This window comes from Oncorhynchus mykiss, unplaced genomic scaffold, assembly GCF_057628025.1.
Source record: "Oncorhynchus mykiss isolate SJ-2025 unplaced genomic scaffold, ASM5762802v1 scaffold101, whole genome shotgun sequence".
Taxonomy (NCBI): Eukaryota; Metazoa; Chordata; class Actinopteri; order Salmoniformes; family Salmonidae; genus Oncorhynchus; species Oncorhynchus mykiss.
This window is the reverse complement of record NW_028322100.1, coordinates 1,950,935-1,959,925: the sequence shown is the minus strand read 5'-3', so window position 1 is coordinate 1,959,925 and position 8,991 is coordinate 1,950,935. Positions and strand designations below refer to the sequence as shown.

The window sequence follows — 8,991 nt, the reverse complement described above, 5'->3', positions numbered from 1 at the left end:
GGGTGTGTCTGGAGCTGGGCTAGAGCCTGACGGTGGCCAGGGTGGTGTATGGAGCTGGGCTAGAGCCTGACGGAGGCTAGGGGGTGTCTGTAGCTGGGCTAGAGCCTGACGGAGGCCAGGAGGTGTCTGGAGCTGGGCAAGAGCCTGACGGAGGCTGCATGGAGGCAGGCAGAGACTGGCATTCAACACAAGCTCCAGAAGGGGAGCCAAGCTCACAGCTCACAGCACACAGCTCACAGCACACAGCATACAGCACAGAGCATCACTGGATATGCACGCAGCACACACACACCCACGCATCCTCGTCCTCCTCCTCCTCCTCCTCCTCCTCCTCCGCCTCCTCCTCCTCCTCCTCCTCTGCTTCCTGTCTCCTACCGGCTGCCTGGTTCCCTTTCTCCACCAGGGAGGGCTGTGTGTTCACGGTAAGCATCACAATCCTCCTCCTCCTCCTCCTCCTCCTTCTCCTCCTCCGCCTCCTCCTCCTCCTCCTCCTCCTCTGCCTCCTCCTCCTCCTCCGCCTCCTCCTCCTCTGCTTCCTGTCTCCTACCGGCTGCCTGGTTCCCTCTCTCCACCAGGGAGGGCTGTGTGTTCACGGTAAGCGTCACAATCCTGCTCTTCCTTCATCTCAACTGGATTTTCCCTCTCTCCTCTTTTGTGCCTCCTCCCTTTTTGTGATGAATCATTATCCTCTCTCTGCCTGTGTTATTTCAGGGATTGTGGGTGCTGCTGTATGTGGAGGCTAGTTAGTCAGGGATTGCATGCAGGCAGCCTCCCATCTTTATACTCCATTATCAGAGAGAGCGAGAGAGCGAGAGAGATGAGGGCTGTGACTCAGGGAAGCAGATCTGGCTGTACGGTAGAGACACTAGAGAGATAGACATGCAGAAGACTGTTCTGTGTTCATTTTAGGAGAATGTGCCACAGCTCATAGCAGAAAATGGCGATTCTAGCACAGTTCCCCAGCTAAGGCAGGCAAGGGAGCAGACAGACAGACAGCGTTCACGTCACATACTGGATCATGGTTTTAAGGTTGGTCTAACTCTAATCATACGCTTGTTTGAGTTCCTGTTGGAGAGAGGTAGAGAGAGAGAGAGAGGTAGAGGTATGGCAGAGAATGCTGCAGGGTGGAGCTTTTGCATACCTTCTGCTATCTGTAGGTGTGATGTGTATTTGTGACTGTGATGTGTAACTGTGACTGTGTTGTGTATCTGTGACTGTGATGTGTATTTGTGACTGTGATGTGTAACTGTGACTGTGTTGTGTATCTGTGACTGTGATGTGTATTTGTGACTGTGATGTGTAACTATGACTGTGTTGTGTATCTGTGACTGTGATGTTTAACTGTGACTGTGGTGTGTATATGTGATTGTGTTGTGTATCTGTGACTGTGATGTATATCTGTGACTGTGATGTGTATCTGTGACTGTGGCGTGTATCTGTGACTGTGATGTGTGTCTGTGACTGTGATGTGTGTCTGTGACTGTGATGTGTGTCTGTCAGATAGCTTGTTGTTCTTCAGTATAATGGTAATGAGGATGCATGTGGGCCTTGTTGTGTGTTAAGCCTCTCTGTTAGTAGAAGCTGCCGCAGCATCTCGCTCTCTCTCTATGTAAAACAATATGGGTCCAGCCAGCCAGAGATGTTGGTCGGGTCGCTCCAGTCTCTGCCAGTCAGAGATGTTGGTCGGGTCGCTCCAGTCTCTGCCAGTCAGAGATGTTGGTCGGGTCGCTCCAGTCTCTGCCAGCCAGAGATGTTGGTCGGGTCGCTCCAGTCTCTGCCAGCCAGACATGTTGGTCGGGTCGCTCCAGTCTCTGCTAGCCAGAGATGTTGGTCGGGTCGCTCCAGTCTCTGTCAGCCAGAGATGTTGGTCGGGCCGCTCCAGTCTCTGCCAGCCAGAGATGTTGGTCGGGTCGCTCCAGTCTCTGCCAGCCAGAGATGATGTAATTATTTTGACAGGTGCAAGATCCAAAACTGCCTGCAATTTGTGTGTTCAAATCGAATCAAACTTTATTTGTCACATGTCGACTTTACAGTGAAACGCTTAGTTACAAGCCCTTAACCAACAGTTAACAGTTCAAGAAGAATTAAGAAAATATTTACCAAATAAACTAAAGTTAAACATTATCAACAAATTAACACAATAAAATAACAATAACGAGGCTATATACAGGGGGTACCGGTACAGAGTCAATGTGGAGGCTATATACAGGGGGTACCGGTACAGAGTCAATGTGGAGGCTATATACAGGGGGTACCGGTACAGAGTCAGTGTGGAGGCTATATACAGGGGGTACCGGTACAGAGTCAATGTGGGGGCTATATACAGGGGGTACTGGTACAGAGTCAATGTGGAGGCTATATACAGGGGGTACCGGTACAGAGTCAATGTGGAGGCTATATACAGGGGGTACTGGTACAGAGTCAATGTGGAGGCTATATACAGGGGGTACCGGTACAGAGTCAATGTTGAGGCTATATACAGGGGGTACCGGTACAGAGTCAATGTGGAGGCTATATACAGGGGGTACTGGTACAGAGTCAATGTGGAGGCTATATACAGGGGGTACCGTTACAGAGTCAATGTGGAGGCTATATACAGGGGGTACCGTTACAGAGTCAATGTGGAGGCTATATACAGGGGGTACTGGTACAGAGTCAATGTGGAGGCTATATACAGGGGGTACTGGTACAGAGTCAATGTGGAGGCTATATACAGGGTGTACCGGTACAGAGTCAATGTGGAGACTATATACAGGGGGTACCGGTACAGAGTCAATGTGGAGGCTATATACAGGGGGTACTGGTACAGAGTCAGTGTGGAGGCTATATACAGGGGGTACCGGTACAGAGTCAATGTGGAGGCTATATACAGGGGGTACCGGTACAGAGTCAGTGTGGAGGCTATATACAGGGGGTACCGGTACAGAGTCAGTGTGGAGGCTATATACAGGGGGTACCGGTACAGAGTCAGTGTGGAGGCTATATACAGGGGGTACCGGTACAGAGTCAATGTTGAGGCTATATACAGGGGGTACCGGTACAGAGTCAGTGTGGAGGCTATATACAGGGGGTACCGGTACAGAGTCAGTGTGGAGGCTATATACAGGGGGTACTGGTACAGAGTCAATGTGGAGGCTTTATACAGGGGGTACCGGTACAGAGTCAATGTGGAGGCTATATACAGGGGGTACCGGTACAGAGTCAATGTGGAGACTATATACAGGGGGTACCGGTACAGAGTCAATGTGGAGACTATAGACAGGGGGTACCGGTACAGAGTCAATGTGGAGACTATATACAGGGGGTACCGGTACAGAGTCAATGTGGAGACTATATACAGGGGGTACCGGTACAGAGTCAGTGTGCAGGGGTACAAGTTAGTTGAGGTCATTTGTACATCTAGGTACAGTTGAAAACGCACTGTAGTTGTTCAACTAGCCTACCTGGTTAAATAAAAGGTAAAATTAAAGGTGAAATTAAAGGTAGGGGTGGAGTGACTGTGCAAAGATAATAAACAGCGAGTAGCAGCAGTGTACAAAACACATGGGGGGGGATATGATTAATTGTTTAGGAACCTGATGGCTTCTGGGTAAAAGCTGTTAAGGAGCCTTTTGGTCCTAGACTGTGCTCCGGTACCACTTATCGTGCGGTAGCAGAGAACACAGTCTATGACTTTGATGGTCTTTCCCGGAGTTTGATAGAATGACACAGCATTTTATATAGGTCCTGGATGGTGACTTATAACGTGTTAAGGATGTACATATTGTAGTTGTTCTGGGTATGTTCATGTGTGTAGAGACAGTTGAAACATATTGTATTTGTTCATGTGTGTAGAGACAGCTGAAACATATTGTAGTTGTTCTGGGTATGTTCATGTGTGTAGAGACTGTTGAAACATACTGTAGTTGTTCTGGGTATGTTCATGTGTGTAGAGACAGTTGAAACATACTGTAGTTGTTCTGGGTACGTTCATGTGTGTAGAGACAGTTGAAACATATTGTAGTTGTTCTGGGTATGTTCATGTGTGTAGAGACTGTTGAAACATACTGTAGTTGTTCTGGGTATGTTCATGTGTGTAGAGACAGTTGAAACATACTGTAGTTGTTCTGGGTACGTTCATGTGTGTAGAGACTGTTGAAACATACTGTAGTTGTTCTGGGTATGTTCATGTGTGTAGAGACTGTTGAAACATACTGTAGTTGTTCATGTGTGTAGAGACAGTTGAAACATACTGTAGTTGCTCTGGGTATGTTCATGTGTGTAGAGATGGTTGAAACATATTGTAGTTGTTCTGGGTATGTTCATGTGTGTAGAGACAGTTGAAACATGCTGTAGTTGTTCATGTGTGTAGAGATGGTTGAAACATATTGTAGTTGTTCTGGGTACGTTCATGTGTGTAGAGATGGTTGAAACATACTGTAGTTGTTCATGTGTGTAGAGACAGTTGAAACATACTGTAGTTGTTCTGGGTTTGTTCATGTGTAGAGATGGTTGAAACATATTGTAGTTGTTATGGGTATGTTCATGTGTGTAGAGACAGTTGAAACATATTGTAGTTGTTCTGGTTATGTTCATGTGTATAGAGACAGTTGAAACATACTGTAGTTGTTCATGTGTGTAGAGACTGTTGAAACATACTGTAGTTGTTCTGGGTATGTTCATGTGTGTAGAGATGGTTGAAACATATTGTAGTTGTTCTGGGTATGTTCATGTGTATAGAGACAGTTGAAACATACTGTAGTTGTTCTGGGTATGTTCATGTGTGTAGAGACTGTTGAAACATACTGTAGTTGTTCTGGGTATGTTCATGTGTGTAGAGATGGTTGAAACATATTGTAGTTGTTCTGGGTATGTTCATGTGTATAGAGACTGTTGAAACATACTGTAGTTGTTCTGGGTATGTTCATGTGTGTAGAGATGGTTGAAACATATTGTAGTTGTTCTGGGTATGTTCATGTGTGTAGAGATGGTTGAAACATACTGTAGTTGTTCTGGGTATGTTCATGTGTGTAGAGATGGTTGAAACATACTGTAGTTGTTCATGTGTGTAGAGACAGTTGAAACATACTGTAGTTGTTAATGTGTGTAGAGACAGTTGAAACATATTGTAGTTGTTCTGGGTATGTTCATGTGTGTAGAGATGGTTGAAACATATTGTAGTTGTTCATGTGTGTAGAGACAGTTGAAACATACTGTAGTTGTTCTGGGTTTGTTCATGTGTAGAGATGGTTGAAACATACTGTAGTTGTTCTGGGTATGTTCATGTGTGTAGAGACGGTTGAAACATACTGTAGTTGTTCATGTGTGTAGAGATGGTTGAAACATACTGTAGTTGCTCTGGGTATGTTCATGTGTGTAGAGATGGTGGAAACATATTGTAGTTGTTCTGGGTATGTTCATGTGTGTAGAGACAGTTGAAACATACTGTAGTTGTTCATGTGTGTAGAGACGGTTGTCACATCCATCGTCTTAATACATTGATCTTGTTGTTGTTGTCATGTGTTCAGATACGTAGATCTGTGTTTCATCCAGACAACGCTATTAGAATAGGAGAGGACACTGACACAGACCAAAATAAGTGTGTTTGGTCACAGAACAACTCTGTGGTCTCTGTGGTGGGGTAGTTAGTCACCCTTATTACAGAACAACTCTGTGGTCTCTGTGGTGGAGTAGTTAGTCACCCTTAATACAAAACAACTCTGTGGTCACTGTGGTGGGGTAGTTAGTCACCCTTATTACAGAACAACTCTGTGGTGGGGTAGTTAGTCACCCTTATTACAGAACAACTCTGTGGTGGGGTAGTTAGTCACCCTTATTACAGAACAACTCTGTGGTGGGGTAGTTAGTCACCCTTATTACAGAACAACTCTGTGGTCTCTGTGGTGGGGTAGTTAGTCACCCTTATGACAGAACAACTCTGTGGTGGAGTAGTTAGTCACCCTTATGACAGAACAACTCTGTGGTGGGGTAGTTAGTCACCCTTATTACAGAACAACTCTGTGGTCTCTGTGGTGGGGTAGTTAGTCACCCTTAATACAGAACAACTCTGTGGTCTCTGTGGTGGGGTAGTTAGTCACCCTTATGACAGAACAACTCTGTGGTGGGGTAGTTAGTCACCCTTATTACAGAACAACTCTGTGGTCTCTGTGGTGGGGTAGTTAGTCACCCTTATGACAGAACAACTCTGTGGTGGGGTAGTTAGTCACCCTTATTACAGAACAACTCTGTGGTCTCTGTGGTGGGGTAGTTAGTCACCCTTATGACAGAACAACTCTGTGGTGGGGTAGTTAGTCACCCTTATTACAGAACAACTCTGTGGTCACTGTGGTGGGGTAGTTAGTCACCCTTATTATAGAACAACTCTGTGGTCTCTGTGGTGGGGTAGTTAGTCACCCTTATAAAGTTGTTTCGTTACAGCCTTATTCTAAAATGGATTAAATTATAAAGAATCCTCAGCCATATAAACACAATATCCCATAATGACAAAGCAAAAACAGGTTTTTAGAAACAGAAATACCTTATTTACATAAGTATTCAGACCCTTTGCTACGAGACACAAAATTGAGCTCAAGCGCATCCTGTTTCCATTGATCATCCTTGAGATGTTTCTACAACTTGATCGGAGTTCACCTGTGGTAAATTCAATTGATTTGGACATGATTTGGAAAGGCACTTACCTGTCTATATAATGTCCCACAGTTGACAGTGCTTGACAGAGCAAAAACCAAGTCATGAGGTAGAACCCTTTTGGGTTCTAGGTAGAACCCTCTGTAGAAAGAGTTCTACCCTTTTGGGTTCCATGTAGAACTCTTTCTACAGAGGGTTCTACCTGGAACCCAAAAGGGTTCTCATACGGAGACAGACAAAGACCCCTTTTTTTTCTAAGAGTGTAGAACAGGGTTATGGCTTTGAGAATAAGTCAAGCTGGGATTAAGGTTTGTATTCATAGTTCAACTATAATGACCAGCAAAACACACCTCTCTCTCATCTCACCTAAACCAAGGGTATGCTGGTGCCTGGGACGTTTAGTTTGTGACAAATTATTTTCTCTTCCCCTCTGCTGTCAGGGTGATATGCTTGTATTTGTGTCTGTAGTTTAGATGTGTAGTTTTAGTTGGTTCAGTACAGTACAGCAGTATTAAATGCTGTCAGGGTAATATGCTTGTATTTGTGTCTGTAGTTTAGATGTGTAGTTTTAGTTGGTACAGTACAGTACAGCAGTATTAAATGCTGTCAGGGTGATATGCTTGTATTTGTGTCTGTAGTTTAGATGTGTAGTTTTAGTTGGTACAGTACAGTACAGCAGTATTAAATGTTTGCATAGCTGGCAGTATGAATAAATATAAAATGAGGAACCTTCCTCCTACGACAGGATCTCAGGGAGACATGCTCATTAAACAAATGCTGTATCAGCTAGCCTGACACACACACACACACACACACACACACACACACACACACACACACACACACACACACACACACACACACACACACACACACACACACACACACACACACATCTCTCTACTGCACCTGCTGTCTCAACCTCTAAATGCTTGGCTATGAAAAACCAACTGACAACTGTTAGACTAGCTAACAGTGTGTTCAGAGGTGTTAGACTAGCTAACAGTGTGTTCAGAGATTTTAGACTAGCTAGCAGTGTGATCAGAGCTGGTAAACTACCTAGCAGTGTGTTCAGAGGTTTTAGACTACCTAGCAGTGTGTTCAGAGGTTTTAGACTAGCTAGCAGTGTGATCAGAGCTGGTAAACTATCTAGCAGTGTGATCAGAGGTTTTAGACTAGCTAGCAGTGTGATCAGAGGTTTTAGACTAGCTAGCAGTGTGTTCAGAGCTGGTAAACTATCTAGCAGTGTGTTCAGAGGTTTTAGACTATCTAGCAGTGTGATCAGAGGTTTTAGACTAGCTAGCAGTGTGTTCAGAGGTTTTAGACTAGCTAGCAGTGTGATCAGAGGTTTTAGACTAGCTAGCAGTGTGATCAGAGCTGGTAAACTATCTAGCAGTGTGTTCAGAGGTTTTAGACTAGCTAGCAGTGTGATCAGAGGTTTTAGACTAGCTAGCAGTGTGATCAGAGGTTTTAGACTAGCTAGCAGTGTGATCAGAGGTTTTAGACTAGCTAGCAGTGTGTTCAGAGGTTTTAGACTAGCTAGCAGTGTGATCAGAGCTGGTAAACTATCTAGCAGTGTGATCAGAGGTGTTAGACTAGCTAGCAGTGTGATCAGAGGTTTTAGACTACCTAGCAGTGTGATCAGAGCTGGTAAACTATCTAGCAGTGTGATCAGAGGTTTTAGACTAGCTAGCAGTGTGATCAGAGGTTTTAGACTAGCTAGCAGTGTGTTCAGAGGTTTTAGACTACCTAGCAGTGTGATCAGAGCTGGTAAACTATCTAGCAGTGTGATCAGAGGTTTTAGACTAGCTAGCAGTGTGATCAGAGGTTTTAGACTAGCTAGCAGTGTGATCAGAGCTGGTAAACTATCTAGCAGTGTGATCAGAGGTTTTAGACTACCTAGCAGTGTGATCAGAGGTTTTAGACTAGCTAGCAGTGTGATCAGAGCTGGTAAACTATCTAGCAGTGTGATCAGAGGTTTTAGACTAGCTAGCAGTGTGATCAGAGGTTTTAGACTAGCTAGCAGTGCTAGCAGCTAGCAGTGTGATCAGAGGTCTTAGACTAGCTAGCAGGTGTTAGACTAGGTATCAGGTGTTAGACTAGGTATCAGGGGATAGACTAGGTATCAGGTGTTAGACTAGGTATCAGGTGTTAGACTAGGTATCAGGTGTTAGACTAGGTATCAGGGGATAGACTAGGTATCAGGTGTTAGACTAGGTATCAGGTGATAGACTAGGTATCAGGTGTTAGACTAGGTATCAGGTGATAGACTAGGTATCAGGTGATATACTAGGTATCAGGTGTTAGACTAGGTATCAGGTGTTAGACTAGGTATCAGGTGTTAGACTAGGTATCAGGTTTTAG

The 8,991-nt window shown here is 44.7% G+C and overlaps 1 protein-coding gene across 6 annotated transcripts in view; it reads left to right on the top strand.

Annotated features, from left to right (window-relative positions):
- Nucleotides 1-699: 699 nt before the first annotated feature.
- Nucleotides 700-8,991, top strand: part of LOC110516041 (Janus kinase and microtubule interacting protein 3) — an 89,589-nt gene continuing 81,297 nt past the window's right edge. For all 6 annotated transcript variants that reach the window (XM_090228812.1, XM_090228809.1, XM_090228811.1 and 3 more), the window contains exon 1: nucleotides 700-1,029. The gene's annotated coding sequence lies outside the window, so the exon portion shown is untranslated. The remainder of the gene's footprint in view (nucleotides 1,030-8,991) is intronic.